The 22,507-nt window shown below is 39.8% G+C and overlaps 1 long non-coding RNA gene across 2 annotated transcripts; it reads left to right on the top strand.

Annotated features, from left to right (window-relative positions):
- The first annotated feature begins 2,338 nt into the window (after positions 1-2,338).
- On the top strand, positions 2,339-6,101 carry LOC138891088 (uncharacterized). 2 transcript variants are annotated; one of them, XR_011407398.1, is made up of 3 exons: positions 2,339-2,801; positions 4,809-4,876; positions 5,830-6,101. It is a non-coding gene; the product is annotated as an uncharacterized lncRNA (long non-coding RNA). The 2 variants fall into 2 exon arrangements; XR_011407399.1 differs by lacking the exon at positions 4,809-4,876.
- Positions 6,102-22,507: the final 16,406 nt, after the last annotated feature.

Below are 22,507 nucleotides of genomic sequence, written 5' to 3' on the forward strand. Positions count from 1 at the left end.
TGATGAATTTTCTCCTAGGATAAAAATTTTAGTCTGATGAATCTTTCTCCTAAGATAGAAGACCCAATCTGATGAACTTTCTCCTAAGATCAAAATCTTAGTCTGATGAATCTTTCTCCTATGATAAGAAACCTAGTCTGATGAATTTTCTCCTAGGATCGAAATCTTAGTCTGATGAATCTTTCTTCAGAGATAACAAAAAGAGACCTAATCTGATGAACTTTCTCTATGGATCAAAATCTTAGTCTGATGAATCTTTCTCCTAAGATAACAAAAAGAGACCTAGTTTGATAAACTTTCTCCTAGGATCAAAATCATTGTCTGATGAATCTTTCTCCTAAGATAAGAGACCTAGTCTGATGAATTTTCTCCTAGGATCGAAATCTTAGTTTGATGAATTTTTCTCCTATGATAGGAAACCTAGTCTGATGAATTTTCTCCTAGGATAGGTCTTTAGTTTTCTTAAGTTATTAATCTTTAGTTTTCTTGAAATAAGTGGTCCCGCCTGGAGAATAGGGTCAGTTTTTACTTTTGTCAAGCTTAGTTTATAGTTTTCCGCAAGCTCAATCTTAAATCTAGGAAACACACTTCCTAGTCTGGGTCTTTCAGGTTCTATTCTTAGAAGACACACTTGCTAGTCAAATATTCTCGGTTTGATTCACAAGAAACGCACGTCCAATCAAGTCTTTATTTTTACTTTCATCATTGCCTCAATAGCATTTGTGATTTACAGTTTTGCTAACAATTCACAAATCTTCCCAGTGCAAACTGGGGCAGAAAATTTTGTTTGTTTTGTTATTTTGATTGCAGGCACCCACCTGGAGAATGAGGGAATTCATTTTAGAATTATTTCAAGTTTTGGCAATCAGGCGCCCACATGAAAAACAAGGTAATATAGTTCATGTTTTTGGCAATCGGGCGCCCACTTGGAGAACAAGGGAATACAGTTCAAGTTTTGGCAATCAGGCACCCACCTGAAGAACAAAGGAATATAGTTCAAGTTTTAGCAATCAGGCGCCCACTTGGAGAACAAGGGAAGTCATTTTAGAATCCAATTCAAGTTAGAAGTAGCAGAAGTTCGCGGGAAGAATGCGAGTCAACAGTCTAAGATGATCAACAGAAGTTAGTCGCAATTCAGAATATATATAAAGAAAAGAAAAAGGAAGTGAATCCAAAATGCAGAAGCTGAGACAAGAGGTGGATTGCTCAAGACATGATTAAGTCACAAGCACGGTGTGTCCGGTTTTGATCCCAAAAGCTAAAGAAGAATGAACTAGCACTTGCAACTAGCAAGCGTCAAGGTTCAAATCTAAAGTCTGCGAGAACCATTCAAGACTCAAGATCAAGCTTCAGAAGACTTATAGATAGGAATCTTGTAACTCATAGTTGACAGGCTTAGTTAGTCTTTTTCATTTTTGATTTTGATGTAATAACAGGACCGCGGACCGGAACCTCGACAGAACGGCACCTCGATCGGCTCTCTGCCTCAGTATACTCCATCACCTCATTCACTTCTGAACTACACGTGGCCCGATTCCTTTATTGCCAAGGATATGTAGGCAGCTCATATACCAGGGCTCAGCCACATTCTCTTCATTTCTCTTAGTTTTTGGTCTCTCTAAATAAGGGTCGGGTCAAAAAACTGTCTTGTCGTTCTTTGTCTGAAAACTCTTCGTGTTTTCAGTCAAAGAGGGGCAGCTGTAGACATGTAATTTTTGACCCTCCCCGAATTTTTACTCATTTTAGCTTTTAGATATTTAGTTTAGGCCTAATATCGCTATTTTACCTAGTTTTAACTATTTTACTTTATTTTGTCATAAAAATAATAATTACAAAAATATTATCTTTTATTTAGGTTATTGATATTTTATCTTGTTACTTTTAGTTTATCTACCTTACATAAAATTCAAAAATACAAAAAATAGTTACACTTTATTTTCAAGGATATTAGTGTTTTGGGTAGTAGTATTATCTCGATTTGCGATGATTTTAATCTAATCTTTTTATTATTTTAGTTTGACATTTGAAAAATAGTTTCATATTTTATATATAATTTAGTTTAATTATTCAGATAGATTTTTGCAATATGTAGTAGATTTAGCTTATATTAAAAGGTATTTAGCTAAAGTTTGGACATTTTTCTTTTAGTCCAATTTTAGACCCAAATATGAAGCCCAAAACCCTTTAACCCATCAGATCTTTTTAGTTTTATCCTAGCCATTCAGTCTCTTTCATCCAATGGTCAAAACTAATCCCCACCCACATATATCTACCTAATTACAACTTAAAATCTAACCCGAGAGAACACCCCTGAACCATAAGCCGTACCAACCCCAACCACCACAGCCGCCGCTCCCTCACCATTAGTACTGGATGGAAACCGGAGACCATGCACACATGAACAGTACGCAGAAACAGAGGAGGGCTTGGATTCCAAACAAAAGAAAAAAATGGAAATAGAGTGAGGACATGGAGAGAGCAACAGAAAACTTCATAAATCTAACACTTTGATTTTTAAGTGCTTTTGCTTCCTCTTTAAGTTTAGTAAATCAAAACCAACAAAGAAAAAATCGAACCCAACACTGCCTAAAAATACTTCATCAACCAGTATCCAAAAGTACACAATCTCTCATCTTTATGCTCCATTCCTTGCAAAGATTTGGTGGAATTCGAAGAGATGCTGCCCCGGTTGAGTCCGAGATTCCGATCCGTGTTCGGGTTCCCTTCGCCATCGAGGTTTTTCAGTCCAAGTTTGCACTCATATATCGCTACTATAATGGGAAAGGCTATCAATCTTTGAGGTCAATTTCTTAATCTAATTTTGAATTTCCTCTTCCTTTCATCGTTATTAGGCTTCAACGATTGTGATTGTTCTGCTTGTTTCGTTATTTGTTTTCTTAGGTTGGTTCATTTATATTAAAATTTTCATTAATGTCATTGATGCGGTATTTGGGAACAAACACATATTAGTTAGTTTATTAATTTACTTAGTTGTATGAACGATATGATTTGTATGTGAATTAGTTTTGGGGATGTTGGATTAAAAGCTAAATAGGAATTTGCTATCATGGGATTACTAGTAGAAACATTCTGTTTTGGAGAGTATTTTGGACGTATTGTACAATTGAGAATAAGCATGGCTTCGTGAAAGAATTTTAGAAACATAGATAGTCATAGAAGAGAACTAGAAATTACAACAATTTGAGTTGTGAAAGTTTTTTGTCAATTCTTTATTTTGTGTTACTAATTTAATCGCTAGTAGTATGTTTAGGCAATCAACACTTTGGTAGGCAAACTGTGACGACCCGACCAGCTATCTCATGAGTTACCGCTCTGTTTTCCCAATTTCTACTTTGCTATTCTTTAATTATTCGTGATATGTGGTATCGGGTTGGGTCAGATCGAGTTTGGAAAGGATTTGGTAAGGTTTGAGACACTTAGTCTCTTTAGAGTGATTTTACTTGAAAAAATCAACCGGATGTTGACTTATGTGTTAGAGGGCTCGGATGTGAGTTCTGATGGTTCAGTTAGCTTTGGGAGGTGATTTGTGGCTTAGGAACGCGATCGGAATGAATTTTAGAGGTCCGTAGTAGATTTAGGCTTGAATTGGCGAAGTTGATATTTTGGCGATTTCCGGTTGATAGGCAAGATTTTGATATAGGAATCGGAATGGAATTCTGAGAGTTGTAGTAGCTTCGTTATGTCATTTGGGATGTGTTTTCAAAATTTTAGGTCATTTGGACGCGGTTTGGTTGGGTTTTTGATCAAAAGCGTATTTCGGAAGGTTTATAAACTTAGGCTTGAATCCGATGTGTTTTGGGTGATTTGATATTTTTTGAGGTGTTTTGATGATTGGAACAAGTTTGAATAAGGTTTTAGGATATTTTGGTGCTTTTGGTTGAGGTCCCGGGAGCCTCAAGTGAGTTTCGGGTGGTCAATCGGACCATTTTGGAGTTTGGAAAATTGCAGAAAAACTGTTCCAGCAGTTGCAGACATTTTTGGTCTTTGCGTTCGCTGGAGGACCCTCACGTTCGCGAAGAGTATGCTGAGGGAGGTGAAGGTTTAGCCTTCGCATTCGCGAGGCAGATGACGCATTCACGAAGGGCTGCAAGGCTGTGCATCGCGTTCGCGAGAAGGTGTTCACGATCACGTAGAAGAACTGGGTCAGCTGGGTTTGAAGTCAAGTTGATCTTCGCGTTCCCGGGAGATGGAGCGCGTTCGCTAAAGGTCGCCTGGGTGAAGCATCATGTTTGCAAGGGCTTGGTCGCGATCACGTAGAAGGAAATTTGGTCAAAATAAGTTTGTGCTTCGCGAACGCGAGACTTTGACCGTGTTCGCGAAGAGGGATTTCCAGGCCTAGACAGAATATTTAAAAGGTCGTTTTGTCCGCGAATGTGGGTCTATTTTCCTCCATAGTTGATCGTTTTAGAGCTTTTTGAAGGAGATTAAAGAGGGATTCAAGGGGAAACGTTTGGAGATAAGAATTTTGGACTTAAAACTTGATTCTATTGTGAAATCTACCTAGAAAATCATGAAAACTAAGCCTAAAATTGAAGAACTAGGGCTTGAGAAATTGGACTTTTGATTGGGGATTTGGAGGACCGTTTGGGGTCGGATTTGAGAACTTTTGACATGTATGAACTCGTGGGGAGATAAGAAATCTAATGATGTTAAAATTTATGAGTTTCAAAAAGTGGTCCCGGGGCTCGGGTTTTGCTAATTTCGGGATTTGTGCCCTTTATTGATTGTTTTCGCTTGGGCTTTGTTCCCTTAGCATATTTTAACGTCCTCATTCTGATTTTGGATAGATTCGACGCGTGTGGAGGCCGATTCGATGGGCAAAGGCATCGCGATCTAGAGATTTAGCCGGTTCGAGGTGAGTAATGATTGTAAATGATGTTCTGAGGGTTTGAAACCCGGGATTGCACATTATAGTGCTATGTTGAGGTGAGACACACGCTTGATGACGAGCGTGGGGTCGTGTACTATTGGAGATTGTGACTTGGTCCGTCCCGGTTGATGATTTTACCATGTAATTGACTTAAAACTATTTGTTATCATCATTATTTGGGCTGAATGCCATATTTGGGCCTAGAGCCTACTATTTGAACCCTTCGGGGCTATTTATTGATTTTCTTCACTATTTTTACTTATTACTTGAGCTCAGTCATGTTATTTCCCACTGTTTTCATACTCAGCCATGCTTACTCAGTTTTAAGACTTAAATGATATTTTAAACTATGCTTGCACTGCGAAACACTATTTTACTATTGTCCGAGAGGCTTGTGATGATTTTTGACTGAGTAAGACCGAGGGCATATATATTGTGAGGAAACACTGATACTGATTTAAGGCTGAGGGCCTGAGATATATATACGCCACGAGGTGGCTTGATTGATATGAGGTCGAGGGCCTAGATTTGATGCCATGAGATGACTTGTTATTGCGCTTGGGTCGTAAGGGGCCCCTCCAGGAGTCTGTACATCCCCAGTGAGCGCGGGTACCCATTATGATGTGAGATTGAGCCCGAGGGGCCAGTATTGTTCTATGTGATTGCCCGAGGGGCTGATACTATTTTGAGATGTTGCTCGAGGGGTGGATTTGTTGATATTGTGCCCGATGGGCAAACTTCTATTTGTTTACTTTATCTTAATTATCTGTCAATTACCTATTTACTGGTTGAAAGTGGTTTTACTGGTTTTAAGTGATTTTACTGCTTCATTTTAGAATGCCTTGTGCCTTACGTGTTTTCTTACTTTCAGTCATTATTTACCTTTGTTACTCGCTGAGTTGGAGTACTAACTTCACTCCCTACACCCATGTGTGTAGATTCATGCGCTGTTGGTTCAGCTCCGGAGTGCTGATTTCCTCCAGTTCCAGGCGGGACTTTCGGAGTTTACGAGGTAGTTGTTGACGTCCGCAGCCCCGTGTCTCTACTCCTCTAGCACTTTTGTTCCTTCTCAAACATTTGTGGTAGTTTATGACTTCAGCAGACTTGTATTATAGCTCATAGATGCTCGTGACTTGTGACACCCCGGTTAGGGCTGTGTTGGGTTGTACTTCCACACTTTATTGGCATTATTCGCTACTTAGTATTGCTATATCATGTTCTAGACTGCTTTTATGTTATTTAACTGTTTAAAAAGTGAATTGGGTTTATTTGGCTGGCCTTTTCTTCACGAGAGGTACCATCACGACCGGGTTCGGGTTTAGGGTCGTGACACAAACCTTTAGGACACTCATGCTTTAGTTTCTTTTTAATTTCTTTTGAGGTGAGAGGTCATCCCCTTTAGTCAATTAATGCATCATGAGAATGCCCCGAAGTGTTTATATATATTTTTATCTGGGGTATGCCCCGTAGTATTATGTAATTAGGGGCTAAGTAGAACATGTAGTATTTTATTTTTATTTTATTTTTATTAGGTGGGGACGACCTCGCGCCTCTTTTTATTGTTTATTTTCTTTTGTGTTTTTCTACCTCAATTTGAGTATTCTTTAAAGCCAACTTGATCATGTACGCAACCGTACTAGTTACGGGACTCGGGGAATGCCTAACACCTTCTCCCTGAGTCAAATGAACCCCTTACCTGAATCTCTGGTGTAGACTTAGTTTTGGAGTCCAAAGTATTTTAAAAGGAAAATCATTTTTAAAAAACGTTGACTTGACACACTGAAAATAAATGTCAGGTGGCGACTCTGAGTAAATCCTTTTGAACACAATTTTGCCACTTTTTAATTAAAAACCCTTGTTTGAGCTTTACAAATCATTTTATTATTTTTATGAGGGTTAGTGAGGTTGTAAAAAAGGGGTGTGACACCTACAGCTCCTCAAAATATCCCAAAACAACAGAATCATCCCGCTCCTCATCATCACATTGCTCCACCAAAGAACCAATGTAACACCTGCCATACCCCAAACGACACTCCGCTACTCATCCCAGAACCTCAGAACTCCACAAACGACCATTTCCACACCTATACACCAGGCCACCATAACACTCCTATTAATGTGGAGACCAGCCACACTTCACCCAACCTATCTCAGGCATACCTGAGTCCTCGAACAGGATCTGCTTATTAGGAACTTGGCCGAGGAACTTAAGAAACTGACCATCCGGATTCAGGGCGTTGAGGGAAGCAAAGGAATCGAGAAGCTAAACTATGAGGACCTTTGCATACATCCTGATGTCGAACTGCTTGAGGGGTAAAAACCTCCTAAGTTCAAAATGTTTGATGGTACGGGTGATCCAAAGGTCCATCTGAGAACATATTGTGACAAGATGGTTGGAGTAGGGAAGGATGAAAGGATACGCATGAAGTTGTTCATGAGGAGTTTAAAGGGAGATGCATTATCTTGGTAGATCAGCCAAGATCCCAAGAAGTGGTCAAGCTGGGTAGGCATGACATCTGACATTATGGACCGATTCAGGTTTAATATAGAGAATGCACCAGACGTGTTCTCTATCCAGAATTTGAAGAAGAAGCCCATAGAGACGTTTCACGAGTATGCTACTCGCTGGAGGTTCGAAGATGCTAAGGTTAGACCTACCTTATAAGAGGAGCAAATGAACAAGTTCTTTGTCCGGGCTCAGGACCCTCAGTACTATGAACGACTGATGATCATTGAGAACTACAAGTTCTCCAACATTATCAAATTAGGTGAAAGAATTGAAGAAGGTATTAAAAGTGGTATGGTTACAAATTTTGAAGCCTTGCAAGCTACTAATAATGCTTTACAGTCCGGTGGTGTGTCCAAGAAAAGGGACGTAGGGCCCGTGATGGTTGCAAAAAGGACCAAGTCTCCCCTTAAATACCAAGCTTACCCAACACCTCCACTCGCATACCAGCCAACCCCAAATTACCAAGCACCCTCATACCAAGCTCCGCCACCAACTTATCAGTCATCTCCAACTCCTACATATCAACCTACTTCACCCAGATACTCCCAACCCGCTCATGTCTACCAAACTTATAATGCTCAACCATCCTATTATCAATCACCCCCTGCATCCAAAAACTTCCCTAGACCCCGACCTAATTTTGATCGCAGACCTCCAAAACAATATACAACCATCGTTGAACCCATCGACCACCTGTATGAGAAGTCAAAGATGCTAGATATGTCACCCCCATCCCTGCTGCAACCCCTGAGAATCCTTCTCAGTGGGTTAACCCAAACAAGTCCTGTCCATAGTACTCTGGCATGAAAGGGCACACCATCGATGAATGCTACTCCTTGAAAGACAAGATACAGTCTTTGATTGATAACAAGATCATTGTGGCAAAGGAATACGCTTCGAACGTCTGCAACAACCCTCTGCCAGACCATAAGGGTGGAGGTATCCACATGATCGAAGTAAAAGATGACTGGGATCCCAAGGGATCAATCGGGTTGATCTCAGAAGGTGATGACCTAAAGAAACCAACAATTACTCTCAATCCAATCATAGTCCAAATCCAACCGTTTGAGAATGCTGAGGTGAATATGTCTATAACTCTTGAGTTTGTAGCAGCTCCATTCGCAAAGGCACCGGCACCAATTGAGGTTGAATTCGTGTCTCCGGCAAATGCTCCCGCACCATTTGAGGTTGCAGTCTTGCCACCCAAGTCACATGTTCCATTCGAAGTGAGGATAGTCGCGCCGATTCTAGTGGCAATGTCTATACAAATGCTGTACCCTGGGACTATACAACCGAGGCAAGAAGGAAGGGCAAGGTCAGGATTGAAAAAACTGTCGCAGCACATGGTATGACAAGAACTGGTAGAGTGTATACCCTGAACATCTGGCTGAAACAAGCAAGCAGGCCTCCAATCAGTCGCCCCTCATTGAGACAGGTCCGGACGACCTTTCTAGGAAAATATAGGCCAAGGAATATTCGGTCATCGACCAGTTAAACAAGACGCCAACGCAAATATCCATTCTCTATTTGCTGCAAAAATTCTGAGATGCACAATAATGCTTTGTTAAAGGTGCTAAATGAAGCGTACGTACCAAGTAACATCACTAGCGGGGAAGTGGCTAATATGGTAGGACAAGTGTTGGAAAGCCATAATATCACCTTTTATGAAGACGCGCTACCACTTGAAGGGTTGGGGAACAACAGAGCACTGCACTTCACCATGCAATGCGAAGATTATTTCATCACCAGAATCCTGATCGATGGCGGTACCAGCCTTAACATTTGTTTGCTGGTAATACTCAAGAAGTTGGGTAAAGGGCTGCATGAGATAAAAGATGGAGCAATCAATGTGAAAACCTTCAATGGTTCTCAGAGGTCCACCATTGGTGAGATTAGCCTTTGCCTGCAGATGGGACTAACCTGGTTCGAGGTCGATTTCCAGGTAATAAATGTACCGGCATCTTACAACTTGCTGCTGAGACGACCATGGATTCATTCCGCTGGGGCCGTAGCATCAACCCTGCATCAAGCAGTGATGTTTGAATGGAATCACCAGGAAATGATCATTCATGGCCACGATAACAACCCTATATACAGTCGCCAGACCATTCCGACAATCAAGGGAAGAAGGAAGCTGGGTGGAGAAACTTACCACCATATTGAGCGGGTCAATTCTATCGACAAAGACAAATGGTGGAATAGCAAAATCGAGAGTATACTGAGTTGGAGTGGGTATGAACCCGGCAAAAGGCTCGGCAAGAGCCTCCATGGAATCTCTAAACCCATAAAACTCAAGAAACATGGCACTACCTTCGGTTTGAGATATGAATACACCTGGGAAGAATTCAATAACTGGTTGCCACCATGGCGCGATCCTTACTACCCACTAGAGCAACCAATACTGCATCTGAAGCAGACCTTCCAACAAGCTGACATTATTTATGGGTCAGATGAAGAAGAAGCACTTGCAACAGTGAAGAACTTGTTTCTAGAGGATAGTGATATGGACTGTTGCATTATTCTCAAGGAGGAGTGGGAGGAAGGCCCTTTCATACAGGTTGTGAACAGAGGAACACATCTCAAAAATTGGACCATCAGGACAACTAAAGCCTGACGAGCCTCGAGTTAGCAAGCCTAATATAAGCATTATTCACTGTTTTATTTACTAAATGATTTTCTCTTCACATTTTTCAATTCCCGCAATAAGATCTTGGATGTTCAAAAACGTTACTCAATCTATCAAAAGCATTTTGATTTTTCTTATGAATTAATAGTTATTGCTATTGTTTTCTCTTCTTTCTTTACCAATAAAGCCTTACTATTACTTATCTTGATGAACCAATGACTGTGACATGCAATGAGACAACGCAACAAACGGACATGGATTCAGAAGAAGATGACATACCCGATGAGATCGTCAAAGAAGTTGAGAACTTTGAGAACATACCTAAGTCCAACCTGGATGAGACCAAAATTGTCAACCTGGGAGATGCAGAAAATGTCAAGGAAATACAAATCAGCATTCACCTATCGCCATCAGAGAAGAAAGAATGCACAAAATTTCTAAAGGAGTATGAGGACATATTCGCCTGGTCGTATGGTGACATGACTAGTCTGAGTACGTCTATTGTGGCTCACAAACTGCCAATCGATCCAATGTGTCCACCGGTAAAGCAAAAGCTTAGAAAGTTCAAGCCTGATATAAGTTTAAAAATCAAGGAAGAAGTCACCAAGCAGATCAACACTAAGGTTCTCAGGGTAGTATAATATCCGACATGGTTAGCCAACATTGTGCTAGTACCAAAGAAGGATGGGAAGGTTAGAGTCTGTGTCGACTACCGGGATCTCAACCGGGCCAGTCCGAAAGATGACTTCCCTTTTCCAAATATACACATCCTGATTGACAATTGTGCCAACCAAGAGTTATAGTCATTCGTAGATTGCTTCAGTGGTTATCATCAGATCTTGATGGATGAGGAAGATGTTGAGAAAACGGCTTTCATTATGCCATGGGGAGTTTACTATTACAAGATGATGCCATTCGGCATGAAGAATGCAAGGGCCACCTACATGAGAGCCGTGACTACCATCTTCCATGATATGATACACAAGGAGATAGAGGTATATGTGGTTGATGTTATTATCAAATCCAAGAAGGCCACTGACCACATAGAAGATCTAAGGAAGTTCTTCAATAGACTGCGGAGATATAACATAAAAATAAACCCCGCAAAGTGCGCATTTGGGGTTCCTGCTGGGAAATTGCTTGGGTTTATTATGAGCCGCCGAGGAATAGAACTGGACCCATCGAAAGTCAAAGCCATTCAAGAACTACCACTGCCAAGGAACAAGAAGGATGTGATGAGTTTCTTGGGAAGGCTTAACTACGTCAGCCGATTCATAGCACAGTCTACGGTTATCTGTAAGCCAATCTTTAAGATGCTAAAGAAGGACGCCGCCACCAAATGGACCGACGACTGCCAAAAGGCTTAGACAAAATCAAGGAATACCTGTCAATACCGCCAGTCTTAATCCCGCCCGAGCCAGGTAGACCCTTATTACTCTACCTTGCAGTGTTAGATGGGGCTTTTGGCTGCGCTCTAGGGCAAGATGATAAAACATGGAGGAAGGAACAAGCCATTTATTATCTCAGTAAAAAGTTTACCCAGTACGAGGCCCGGTATTCTCTATTGGAATGCACCTGTTGTGCTTTGACTTGGGTAGCTCAGAAACTGAGACATTACTTCTGCACCTATACTACATATCTCATATCGAGAATGGATCCCTTGAAGTACATCTTTCAGAAGCCCATGCTTACCAGTATGTTAGCCAAGTGGCAAATCCCGTTGATTGAGTTTGACATTATTTACGTAACTTAGAAAGCGATCAAGGGACAAACACTGGCAGACCACCTTGCTGAAAACCCCATGGATGGAGGATACAAACCCCTGAAAAACCTATTTTCCTGATGAACAGGTATCATTCATAGGAGAAGACATTGTAGAATCCTATGACAGTTAGAGAATGTTCTTAGATTGAGTAGCAAACTGCAAAGGAGTTGGAATAGGAGTAGTCCTAATATCAGAAACCGGTCAGCATTATCCGGCGTCTGCCAAACTCAGGTTCCCCTACACCAACAATATGGCCGAGTATGAAGCCTACATATTAGGGATAAAAATTGGCCATTGACATGAACATTCAAGAACTGCTAGTAATTGGAGATTCAAACTTGCTTATACATAAGGTATGAGGAGAATGGACAACCAAGAACTCCAAGATACTCCGATATCTACATCGTGTACAGGAATTGAGAAAGATGTTCACGAGGATGAAATTCCAGCACGTTCCCAGAATCCAGAATGAGTTCGTCGATACATTGGCTACCCTATCATCTATGATACAGCATCCCGACAAGAATTTTATTGATCCTATTCCGGTGAAAATCCATAATCAACCAGCTTTCTGTGCCCATATTGAAGAGGAAGCAAACGGAAAGCCTTGGTTCCATGATATCAAGGAATATTTGGCAAAAGGAGAGTACTTGGAGCTTGCGAATCCTACTCAGAAATGCCCACTTCGGAGATTGTCCAACAACTTCTTTCACAGCGGAGGAATCCTGTATAGAAGGACTCTCGATTTCGGATTATTAAGATGTGTCGACGTAAAGGAAGCATCCAGGCTACTAGAGGAAATTTATGCTGGGACCTGCGATCCGCATATGAACGGTTTTTTCTTAGCAAAGAGGATACTCTGGGCTGGTTACTTTTGGATGACTTTGGAGACAGACTACATCTAGTATTTACGGAAATGTCACCACTGTCAAATACATGCAGACATGATAAAGGTACCTCCAAGCGAGCTTATTACGACAAGCTCACCGTGGCCATTTGCCGCCTGGGAAATGGATGTTATTGGACCAATCGAGCCTCCTGCTTCCAACAGGCACAGGTTTATCCTAGTAGCCATAGACTATTTCACCAAATGGGTCGAAGTAGCATCTTACAAAGCAGTGACTAAGAAAGTCTTGGTAGACTTTGTCCGCGACCTCATTGTTTGTCGATTCAGAATTCCAGAGTCAATCATCACGGATAATGGCTCCAACCTCAACAGAGACTTGATGAAAGCTATGTGCGAAACTTTCAAGATCAAACACAAGAATTCCACAGCCTAAAGACCTCAGATTAATGGAGCTGTAGAAGCCGCCAACAAGAATATCAAGAATATATTGAGGAAAATGATAAAGAATTACAAACAGTGGCACGAGAAGTTATCACTTGCTCTTCTGGGGTATCGTACCACAGTCCGCACATCAACCGGGGCAACCCCCTATATGCTGGTTTATGGTACAGAGGCTGTCATTCCTGCTGAGGTAGAAATTCCTTCCCTAAGGATCATACAAGAAGTTGAGCTCGACGATGCAGTGTGGGTAGAAAGTCGTTATGAGCAACTAGCCCTTATAGACAGAAAGAGAATGAATGCAGTCAGCCATGGTCAACTCTATCAGAACAGAATGTCCAGAGCCTTCAACAAAAAAGTCAAGCCAAGACAGTTCACACCGGGGCAACTAGTGTTGAAGAAAATATTTCCACATCAAGATGAAGCCAAAGAGAAGTTCTCTCCCAACTGGCAGGGTCCATACATGGTTCACCGGGTTTTGACAAGAGGAGCCCTCATACTTGCAGAAATGGACGGAGAAGTTTGGCCAAAGCCGATCAATTCAGATACAGTCAAGCGTTACTATGTGTAATCTTTATGCTTTCCTTATATGATGTAAATTTAACTATGCCTGACATGATTCCCATTTAAGAGGGGATACGTAGGCAGCCCTCTGGGTTCGGTCACAATTCAATAAAATTTTCATTTCCCCCGCAATTGAATACTGGGGCAGAATATTGAGGTGGACCCTCAAAATTCCGAACTAATTTTAGCCGATCGCTGCACGAGCAATAGTCAAAAATGTCAACCCATCAAACTTGGGCAGAATTTTGAGTAGGACCCTCAAAATTCTATAGCATGAGAGGTTGCAATGTCCTGAACCACGTCACAGTCGTCGGTTCATCTAAAAGCTATTTTTAATTTATGTCATAGTTTTACAAAATTATGCATGATTATTATTGAAATTGCTTTGTTTAGTAATGCTACCCCAATGATACAGACGGTATCACCAGATCAAAGCCAAACGAGTCAAGCGAAGCCAGCGGGGATACGAACTAACCTTCCCCCTTACAAAACTCACGATTTTTCTTTAGATGCAGGCACTAGGATCATGAAATCATTAGACACACTGTACGCCCACGGGACAAACACTGTTCAAGAATACGATTCTCAGAACTGTTGCACTTTCCAACATCTGCTATCAGCACACACCAGTGTTGTTCCGTATGTCACAATGCTCCCAGTAATCACAACGCCGCAATCTGCTATCGGCTAAGAAAATTGTACTATCAGTTGTTATCTTATTTCTTGCATAAGGCTACCATTCTGCCTTCCGAGACTAAGCATTGTCTCCATCTGCATTCTTGCATAAGGCTACCATTCTGCCTTCCGACTTGTATAAGGCTACCATTCTACCTTCCGAGACTAAACGTTGTCTCTATTTGCATTCTTTCATAAGGCTACCATTCTTCCTCCTGACTTGCATAAGGCTACCATTATTCCTTTTGACGTTAAGCTCTACCTCCATCAGCATCTGCATTGCATAAGGCTGCTATTCTGCCTTCCGATTTGCATAAGGCTACTATTCTGCCTTCTGAGGTTAAGCTCTACCTCTATCTGCATCTGCATTTACATCCTTGCATAAGGCTACCATTCTGCCTTCCGAGGTTAAGCTCTACCTCCATTTACATGGCATTGCATAAGGATACCATTCTGCCTTCCGAGGCTAAGATCTGCCTCCAATTTTCTTCGAAACTAAGCACTATCCCAAGCACTATTTATCTTGCTTCTCTAACGGGCTAAGCTCTTCCCTTCAATTCGCAAGACAGCTCTGTCTTGTTCGCATCATACTACTACATCCTTCATGGGCTGAAATATCGCCAACTCATCCAAAGGCATCATTGTTCGGAGGCACCATCTTCATAGCCCGAGAACACCATGTCATGGCCTGAGGATATCTTTCAATCTTTTGCATATCATTATTCAAAGGCGTCATGGTTTGGAGGCACCATCCTCATAGCCCGAGAACATCATTTCGTGGCCTGCAAATCCTTTATCATACGGTTCATGCCCCAGGACATCATGGTCTGAGGACACCATTCCGAACCATCCAAAGACAACATTCATGGTCCAACTGGAATTTGCATCATGTTTAAATTTATGCACAATATATGCTTGTATTGCTTCTATTTACAGGTAAGCCGGCGAGCAACGACTATCCCACCAGGAGAGATCCTGCTACAGTTCCCTCAGCCATAACAAACCTAGCCATTCCTGTAAACTGTCCACTCACCCAGCCCTAGATGTTACGTCCATTCTTGAAATGACTTCATCGGTATACTCCGTCGATGGATCCTGAACTACATACGACCTGATTCCTATAAAACCAGGGATATGTAGGCAACTCAGAATCCAGGGTGCGGCCTAAATTTCTCAAACCGTTTCACTTGGTCAAAATTGGCCATCATTTCTTTACCCGGAAATTCTTTCATTCTTCCCGGGTAAATAGGGGCAGTTGTTGATACCCAATTTTTCCTTAAACTATTTTTTAAATTTGCGTATATGCCTTCAAAATCATTTTTTTATAATAATTGGTATTTTTCCATAATTTTTCATATTATTATCAATTTATTTTCTAATTTATTCAGTACTTTATATCCAATAATTATTAATCAATTACATTACAAGTCATTTCAAAGTATTTCTTAGCTCAATATATCATTTTTAATCCTATTAGGATATAATTATTTCACAAATTAGCCAATTTGGTATTGTTTGGTTATAATTACAACAATTTTGTAATTATAGCCTAATTGTACACTTTATGCTATTTTAATTCAATAATAAGTCATTTTATATTTTTAATACTAGTTAATTACCTTAATTTCACCTATTTAGCTTTAGTTTCATTTTATCAAATTATTAGCTATTTTACTAATTATTTATCTAATTTTAATTGGGTATTTAACAACTAGCCACCCTTATTTAAATTATAACCAGCCCCAACCCAATTAAATTAAACCAACCCAAACCCCAGGCCCAATCTGACCCAATCCCTAAGTCCATCCGGAACCCACCTAACCCATTCAATCCTAGCCGTAGATCATTCAGATCAACGGTCCCCATTCCCTTTTCCTTAATTAAACCTACACCTAACCCCCTCTCCCCAAACCCTCTCATTCACTCCTCTCTCACGCCGACATTTGATCCCTCTTCTCTCAAACGCTCTCAAATCCTAGGCCTAACCCTAATCGTCGTCATCGGCGAGAAACTCTCATCTATAGAGATTCTGAGTATTCTCCGGCCACTACCGGCCTTCTATTCCCTCTGGTTGTTGATTGCATGGATCCCTAAAAGAATCTCAAGGAGATTCGACATGTTCCTTCGTCCGAAGTTTGTTTACAGGCCTATCTAGGGTCATCCTTGTTTGTGAGTACTGATTTCCTTTCGTTTTTAGTTCAAAACTACGGCTTTTAATCAAGTTTCTTTCATCTCAGTTGTTTTTGAAAACCTTAGTTTTACAACTACTCGAATCTGTTCAGATCTTTGTAGATCTGAAAGGGTTCGAGTATTATCTATCACTTTCTCTTGAAGATCTCCTATTCTGGTTAACTATTTCGACTCCATTCGCTTTATTCTGAAATTAAGGCTCCCCCTAAGTGTTTTCAAAAGGGGTTTTCTAACTCTTCAGCGCTTTGTTTATTTACTATCTTGACTGATTCTCGTGTATATACTTAAAACCTAGATGTTTCTATTTCTTGCATTGATTTTTTTTAATGTTTTACCCGTTATTTGTTTATTTCTGTCCCAACATACTGATTGATTTCTATTAAGGATTTGAACCAGTTTTCCTGCTAAAACCAGTATTATTTGGGATTTTTTTGCTTAATTGATTTCTATTATGCATTTGAACCAATATTTCCCGTTAAAGTCAGTATTCTTTGTGAGTTTTACTTACTTTCCTTATTTGTGGCTTGTAATTAGTGTTGTTTGCCTTATGCCGACTGATTGATTATTTTATGGTCAATTTATGATTTGTTACCTTACTTAAGCCCCAATCAGGGCAGGTAATGGATTCTCCTTGTATTAATGTGACTTTCCCGGATCTGTTTGTGCAAAACTAATGAGGATTAGCCCCAATTAACTTGCTGATTATATTTATCTGCTTTATTTATGAACTCTAGATCATTTTTTACCTTAATTGTTTCGTCTCCATAAGTGCTATATATACTCTCTCATTCTGACTCTTATACGGACACAGTTCAGAATACACACACACACAAACACTCAAACTCTCTCTTCTTTCTCTGCTACTTGTGCTAACTGCTTGTCTAGCCGGCTGAAAGCCAAGGCTAGACTGTGGAACTCTACTTGCTTTACTTTTCTGGACATTACTTCCTTAACTGGTATGTTCCTAGTTCAATTCTGAAACTCAACTCTATGTACTCCATGTCTGTTAATCCATGTCTTCTTTTACACTAATTTATTGGCCTATGTGTTTAATTGCTCTTCTCATTTACTTATTTATTCAGCATGCTTAAGTTTTGCCCTCTCTTGTTCAAGTGTAATCAGCATGTCTACTTGAGTTCTTGTTTATTTCCCTCAACTAGTATTCCATGTTAGTATCATAGACCTCTAATATACTTGATTAACACGAAGTGGAATGACTAATTAGGTGTAATGAACCCCTGTCCTCAACATGACTACTTACATACCTGTCCCTATGTCTTATTACTATTCTAATTTCGAGCATGATTCCCTTGTTAACACTTTGAAGTAGTAGTTTTGTATTCTGGAGGCCAATCAATTGCTACTTCTTCTTTGTACTTGTTGGTCTATATGCTTCTCTTCTCATCCATGTTTATTTGTTTTTGATTTAGGCTTTCTATGTCCCCAGCCCCCCTTACTTCCCTGCTTGTGAATAATACTATTCTTTGAGTTTGTTCTGTGTGTGCTAGCTTTTTCCAAGTTGTTGTTGCTTCTATCCCATTACCCTTTCAAAACTGTTTTTTCCCTAAGCAACTCTTCTGTTGTATTGCAAACTTATTTCAAACATGTTATTTCAAAACTGCTTTCCAATTCAACCTCTTTTAAATCTATGTCAAGCACTCTCATATATACTCTTAGACCACTAGGTTCTGCCCCTTTTGAATGAGCCTTTCCTTGGGACTCTTGAGTTCCCTCTGAACTTGGACAGATAAAAGTTGGCGCTTCCAAACTGCACTTACTCCGTCTTGGTTATACAATTTGGGTGCTAGAACTGCCAGGGATCCCTTGAGGTCCTTAGGGAACTCTGACACACCCAGATATGAAAAAGGATATGGAACAATCTTGGCACTTGAGGTGGATTATTACATAACTCATGGAAGAAGTCCTAATCAGGCTCTCTATAGTGTAACTTCTTATTTTTCATTTCTACTTATGTAATTCATTTAAATGCTGGTATGTAATAATTTGTAAACGAATATTAGGGTAATAGTGAAAGGGGCGGGTATTTACATGTTTGTGGGGTAAGGCGGGTAGAAACCATGCCTATAGGACTTTACATTTTACTATGTTTGCCTTACCATGTTAGAAACCATGCCTATAGGACTTTACATTTTACTATGCCTGCCTTACCATGTTAGAAATCATGCCTATAGAATTTTACTATGTTTGCCTTACCATGTTAGAAATCACGCCTATAGGGTTTTACTATACTTGCCTTGCCATGATAGAAATCATGTTTAATAGGTCTCAAAATCAGTTTCACAAATAGATGCCCTACCTATAGGATATAAATTCATCAAGCTTCTGTTATAATAAGTGTCACATGCTTTCTTTCATTGGTCATCATGCCTGCAAAGTTTCTGAAATAAGTGTTAAATAACTAGATGTCATGCCTATAGGGAATAACTCTGGAAATGCTACCTATAGATCTCAACTAGTTTCATTTAAATGAATCAACCCAGTCCGCGTTTTAGTTCGTTTCGAAACTGGTTTAATTAATGGTTTATGTTATCTAAAACAAGTTCTTTCAAAAGCTACCATGATTTATCATTAGATATCATGCCTACAAGGATTCAAGAGTCAGCTTTAAAAACCTGCCTTGTAGTCATCTGTATCCCGTGCCTAGGCAGGCCTCATGCAGTCAACTTTAAATAAAATCAGAACTGTCTTTGTGATTAGTGTTTAATTATCAATGCGTTAAAATTAGTAGGCAAACCTGATTCGGACTTCTTTTCCGAGTCATGTAATAAATCTGGTTCTGCTGTTATCACTTAGATACCATGCTTTAGAATTCTGAGTTCAAATATGGACCTTACCTATGTATGAGTCGTGCTGTCTTTGTGCATTACTTGTGGAGGTATATCTGAGCCTTCTATCTGTTTCTATGTTTTCCCCCTAAATGTATTCTTATATGTTCTTATTTGTAGCCTAGTATTTTGCCTATAAACTTGAGGGTCTACCTACAACCTCCCCCCTTTTAGGATATGAGTCCTAAATTCCTCCGGGACTGATAGGAAGGGACGGGTAATAGCATGCAATAGGGGTCAGGACCAACCCTCGCTTTAAGTACCTTCACGGGGCGGGAAAGAGTAGATATGGATATGATGACCGATGCGTAAATACCACGTGTAGTCCCCCTTTGAGGAGTGTCATACCGGGTATTGCATTGATGTGATCCATTTTATAAACAAACCTAGGACACCCCTCCTTCATTCACGAACATGCTTAGATTGTAACTCTTTTCAAAATCTCGCTTTTCACTAATTGTTTTTCAAACATTTGTGTATTTAAACTTAAATCCCCCACTATTTGAGACATATTTGTTTATTTGATAATGGTAAAAATTCACAAAAAACTGTTTAGCCGGGAACCACACTAGTGGATCCTCAGGGGTGCCTAACACCTTCTCCTTAGGATACTTTCAATCCCTTACCCTATCTCTAGTTACCAAATGTAGTTATAAATGAACCTTATAGGTGCCCTAACGCACCTAAATCGTTAGGTGGTGACGCTTCAAAATATGTAAACCCCTCTTTCCCAAAAGGAATGAGTTGTCCCATACCAAAATGTCATAAACCTGATTCCGCAAGGAAAAACAGGGCGCGACACTTGGGACACCATAATTATCCCAAGTGGCGACTCTGAATTTTAAATAAGTAATCCCGTTTCGATTATCACTTAAATTTGAAAAAACTCACTTATATACCCTTTCGGGGGCAGGAAAAAGGAGATGTGACAGCTCTGGCGACTCTGTTGGGGATAAGAACCCAGAACTTCTGGTTCAAGTTTCAAAATTCGAGCTTGTTAATATGATTTTGGCTTGGCTTCATTTATTGTTGATATTACTCTACTTTGTGGATCTACTGTGCTAATTGTCGTTTATTTACCGCTTTGATATTGTTTCAATTGTATTAAAATGCCTTCTTATGCCACCCCTCTAAGTCTTCTAAAAATGGTGCACATGTTCGCATAGCCCATTTTTTCTGTAGAAGTTATACCAAATATAATGAGGCTGGGCCAGCAACAAGGCCAGGTAGACTTTAGTGCTCCCGGTACATTGCCCCCTCTTCGGCTCGGGTAGTCTGCTCGAATAAGCCAGGTCAACAAAACAACCCCAGGTTTAAACTTAGAATAACATGACCTCATGCCGGATCCCTAGTAGGCACGTTTGTTTGCATCATGTACATTTGACTTTGGGGACTCAACACAAGGGTTGGGTCCATCTAGATAGGTGTACCCAAAATAACAGGTCATCTTGATGCATCCTATGTGCTACATATTGCATTTCTTCAAGGGCAAAAGGGTCATTTGGCGGACCAATGATAGTTGAGGTCAAATGAAAAAAAAACAGAGGGTGAAGTGTGAAAATAAAGCAAGTAGGGCCCGATTATGTTTTCTTCCACATTTTTGCTAAGAAAAAGACAAAAAATTCAAAATTCAAAAAAAAAAGATTTTGCACTTTTTCATCATTTTCCGAAAATCAAAATGTAAAAAAAGTAAAATAATATCCAAAAAGAGTTTATATGTTTCATCATTTATTAAAAAAAGACAAAAGATATATTTTTCTCTAAATTGGTTGTTTTTTTTAATTCTCGCTCGTATCCAATCTTCCCGAACTATGCGAACCTGATTCTCTTCTCTTGGGGCGGGATACGTAGGCAACCCACATAGGGTTCGGTCTTCCTAGTGAGTCTTAGGTTCTTGGCTTCGCGGGGTCTTAGCCAAATCTTGCATTTTTAGCCACTTTTAGCCACATAGGTTAATTTTAGAAAAATAGTCACAATCATGTCTTGCATGTATCCAATAGGGAGTTTTATTGTCTCACATAGTGTTCTAGGTCTTTAAATTTATTTGGTCTTAATTTTCTCATACAGGTGTGGATCTACTTACCGGGGTTTGGGCATGACAGACGCCCTAGGACCATCCAGTCAGAGTCGCTCATTTAGGAGTTTGCTTAAGGAGATTTTTTTAGTTATTACATTGTGAGTCTGTTATTCTTTTGTACAGTAATGTCGAGTCTAGTTTATTTTGCTTAGGAGTTTTAGTTTTGTACAATAATGTCGAGTCTTTTGTTATTGTACTTTTTATTTTGTATTTGAAAAAGTTATTATAAATCAAAAATCCAAAACAAAAAAAGAAGATATTTTTGCGTTTTTATATTTCCGTTAGAATTTTCTTTAGAAATACTACTCCTAGAAATTAAAAAAAAAAATTGAGGTGGTTTTTCCTTTAGAAAATTAACATCTAGAACTAAAAAAAAGTGCTTTTTATATTTCCTTTAGTACATTAAGACTAAAAATTCAAAAAAAAAAGAGAATTTTCTTTTAGTGCCTCTTTTAAAGTTTTCTTTATGATATTAATTCCAAAAATCCAAAAAGATTTTCTTTTGAGGTTCTTTGTGACGACCCGGCCAGCCGTCTCATGAGTTACTACTCCGTTTACCCCATTTCTTCTTTTTTATGCTTTGTTATCCGTGTTATGTGGTATCGGGTTGATCGGATCGAATCCGGAATGATTTTAGTAAGGTTTGAGACACTTTTGTCTCTTTTAAGGAAGCTTAAGTTGGAAAAGTCAAGCGGATATTGACTTATGTGTTAGAGGGCTCGGATGTGAGTTCCGATGGTTCAGTTAGCTTCGGGAGATGATTTATGACTTAGGAGCGTGATCGGCATATGTTTTAGAGGTTCAGAATAGATTTAGGCTTGAATTGGCGATGTTGATATTTTGGCGATTTCCGGTTGGTAGGCGAGATTTTGATATAGAGTTCAGAATGGAATTTCGAGAGTTGCAGTAGTTCCGTTGTGTCATTTGGGATGTGTGTGCAAAATTTCAAGTCATTCAGACGTGGTTTGGTTGGGTTTTTGATCAAAAGCAGAATTTGAAAGATTTTAGAAAATTGGGCTTGAATCCGATGTGTTTTGGTTGATTTGATATTGTTTGAGGTGTTTTGAAGATTGGTACTA

This window comes from Nicotiana sylvestris, chromosome 5, assembly GCF_000393655.2.
Source record: "Nicotiana sylvestris chromosome 5, ASM39365v2, whole genome shotgun sequence".
In the NCBI taxonomy this organism is placed as follows: Eukaryota; Viridiplantae; Streptophyta; class Magnoliopsida; order Solanales; family Solanaceae; genus Nicotiana; species Nicotiana sylvestris.